Genomic DNA, 3,706 nt, shown 5'->3' with positions numbered 1-3,706 from the left:
TTAAAAAAAAATCATTTTTATTGAGAGATTGTCTTCCCTCTAAAGCTTTGAAAAATGTAATTTTAGTCATAAAAATTACAAATGACAACAAAAGTCAAAATTGTTTGTAGACAAACCACAATAGTACTTATACTTTCATAACATAACTCTTAAGGTTTGTGTGATTCATTGGTGACCATAAATACAAATATAAGAAAGCCTGATTTTAGCCTTATAATATAGAAGGCATTGTCGTAAGGAGTCCATAGCAATTTTCATTTTATTTTTCTTATACTTGTGTAATTTTTTTATTTATAATTTTTGTAAAATAAAAATAAAGAATTTAGGGTTTAGGGTTTTGGGTATATTGAAACAACGCCGGTTTCTTCTTGACGGTTTTTGGTCAATTACGCCCTTGGTCACGCACGTTCGAGTCCCAAGAAAACCAAAGCTCACCTAAATATTTTATTTTTTAAGACGTCGGTGTTAGTTTTTTGTGCCATGAAAAGGTTTTACTACGGCGTAATCCATATATTACCGCTGTAGTAAAGTCGTACAACGGCCCTATACATGTTATAACAGTTGTCTTCGTCGTGACCTTCAACGACTTTTTTATTTATCATTTTTGTAGTTTTTTAGAAACACGGGTCTTTGAAATATTTGACCGCAATCTAAAATTTTTAGAATTTGACCTTCCTCGAAAACATTTCGCTCTCTCTCTTCAACTCAAATTCTAATCTTAAAGTTTTCGCTTTCCATCCTCCGTTGTTTCTGATTGTGCTCTCCCTCTCAAAGCATTGGTGATATTATCTGAGCTCTGTTTACCTGTAAGTACAAACCTTAATCTCACATGCTTGTCCTACTTTATTTAATGATATTGCGTTATGGGTTCTCAAGTACAAACCTAATCTGACATGCTTCTTAAATCAATTAATGATTTCGTTTGTTTTGGTAGCTATGAGTTCTTAATATATATTTTGGGAGCTATGGGTTCTTAATCGGGAATGAAATCTGAAAAACCCATTTAATGTTTGCATGCTTTTCATAATAACTCTCTGTTATGTGTTCTTAATGCATGTTTGGTTAGCTATGGGTTCTTGGAAAATGATTGGGAATTGAAGATTTATTTTCTGGATTTTTGTATCATACGATAACGGTCATTTAGGCAAACCGTCATCTGTATTGTCATTATAGGTCGGTAGTTTTGCAATTACCGTCGTTTTAAATTTGTATTGCATTTTGAAGAACAATTTTCTGGGTTTTGGTAGCCTAAAGACGACGGTTATTGGAGTTACCATCGTCTGTATTATTATAACACGACGATTTTTTGTAAATACCGTTGTTTGAAACTTGTGTTATTTGCTTTAAAAAAAAATTATACTCTGCTATGTGAATAATGTCGTCTGTCATTGCTTGTCTTTTCACTTTATTATATATATGATTATATAGTGTGGAAGATGGATAAGTCATAGATGCATGCGAATAGAAGATCGAAGGCATATGGGTTAGGGGTGGAAGAATTTTTGAATTTTGCTATAGAAAATCTTGGAAATGCAACACATATTCATTGTCAATGTGTTAAATGTAGGAATATTTGATTGTTTGGGGTTGGAATTATAAGGGACCACTTATACTTTATTGGAGTTGACCAAAGCTATAAGATTTGGACATGGCACGGAGAACCTTAGGGATGGACTACTAATGCTAGTAGAAATTTAGAAGAAGATGACCAAAGTAGGTACAGTTTTGTTTCTGAAGAATTAGAGATGGATGATAATGATTTAGGCGATATTGGATTTGATCCTTATGAGTTTACCAATGTGATTGGAGATGGAGATCAACCCTTGTACCCTGGTTGCAGTAAGTACACGAAGTTGTTGGCTTTAATGAAGCGTATAATTTGAAAGCAAAACATGAGATGAGAGATGTCTGTTTTACAAAATTATTGATACTTAAAAGAAATTTGCTTCTAGAAGGAAATACAATAACTTCCTCTATGTGCAAGGCAAAACAGACTTTGTCTACATTGAGGATGAGTTATGAGAAAATCTACGCATGCCTCAATGACTGCATTTTGTATAGAAAGGATTATAAAGATTCAACTAATTGTTCTACTTGTGGTATCTCAAGGTAAAATAAAGGCAAAAATTCAATCTTGAAAGAGGGTGTGCCAGCGAAGGTGGTGTGGTATTTTCCACCAATTCCAAGGTTTAAAAGGATATTTCAATCACATAAGATAGCTAAGAGTTTGACTTGGCATGTTGATAGAAAATCAATTGACAGTCATATGTCTCATCCAACGGATTCCACGTCTTGGAAACTTGTTGATGATAAATGGCCCGAGTTTGGTAAAAAGTCGAGAAACTTGAAATTGACGCTCTTATCTGATGGATTCAATTCTCACAGTTCTTTAAGTAGTGATACAGTTGTTGGCCAGTTATCTTAGTTACATGTAATCTCCCACCGTGGCTATGCATGAAACGAAAGTTCATAATGTTGACCTTATTGATTTACGGTCATAAACAACCTGGAAATGATATAGACGTCTACTTAGAGCCTTTGATTGATGATTTAAATTCTTTGAGGGATGAGATTAGATGAGTGAATGATGCACACATAAGAGAATACTTTACACTCGAAGGTGTATTACTGTGGATAATTAATGATTTTCCTGCTTATGGAAAGGATATAAAGCTTGTCCAATATGCGGCGATGATACACATAATCACAGGTTGAAAAATGAATACAAAATTTGTTACATTGAGCATAGAAAATAGTTACTAATTTATCATCCATATCGGAGGTAGCGTGCAACTTTTAATGGGAAATCTGAATATGACACGCCTCCTAAGCCATTAACCAGAGAAAAAGTGCTGCAAATGGTTGAAGGTATTAATTACAAATGAGGCTTGAAAAAGGGGGGGAAATGTTGGTAAAAATGATGGTGACAAAGTTCGTTGGAAGAAGAAGTCAAAATTCTTTGATCTTGAGTATTGAAAATACCTTCCTATGAGGCATGCCCTAGATGTTATGTACATTGAGAAGAATGTTTGCGATAGTATCATTAGTATGTTGTTGGAGATCCCTAGAAAAAATAAAGATGAGATTGCTGCTCGGTTATATTTATTGAACATGAAGGTTAAAACAGATATGCAACCTGAGTATGGAGAAAGACGTATTCGCTTGCCTCAAGGGCCTTGGAATTTGTCAAGAGCAGAGAAGATAATGGTTTGCAATTTTTTCTATTGTATGAAGGTCCCTGAAGGTTATTCTTCAAATATAAAAAATATTGTATCTTTACAAGATTCAAGAATTCTTGGCCTTAAATCACATGATTGTCATACCTTGATGCAACAATTACTCCATGTGGCAATTCGTTCTATTTTGGAGAAGTCTGCAAGGTATGTAATAACTCAATTGTGCTTCTTCTTCAATGCTATATGTGCAAATACTGTAGATGTTTCCAAGCTAGATAAGTTGGAAGAAGATGTAGTAGTTACTTTGTGTTTGCTTGAGAAATACTTTCTTCTTTCATTCTTCGATATCATGGTTCATCTACTAGCACATCTTGTCAGAGAAGTTCGTCTATGTGGGCCAGTTTTTTTTAAAATGGATGTATCCTTTCGAAAGATATATGAAAGTGCTAAAGGGGTATGTTCAAAACCATACTCATCCCGAAGGTTGCATTGCTGAGTGGTATATAGCTGAAGAAGCTGTAGAGTTTTAC

This window comes from Prunus mume, linkage group LG2 (assembly GCF_029339155.1).
Source record: "Prunus mume cultivar Tortuosa linkage group LG2, ASM2933915v1, whole genome shotgun sequence".
Classification (NCBI taxonomy): domain Eukaryota; kingdom Viridiplantae; phylum Streptophyta; class Magnoliopsida; order Rosales; family Rosaceae; genus Prunus; species Prunus mume.
Note: the sequence above shows the minus strand (reverse complement) of the source record.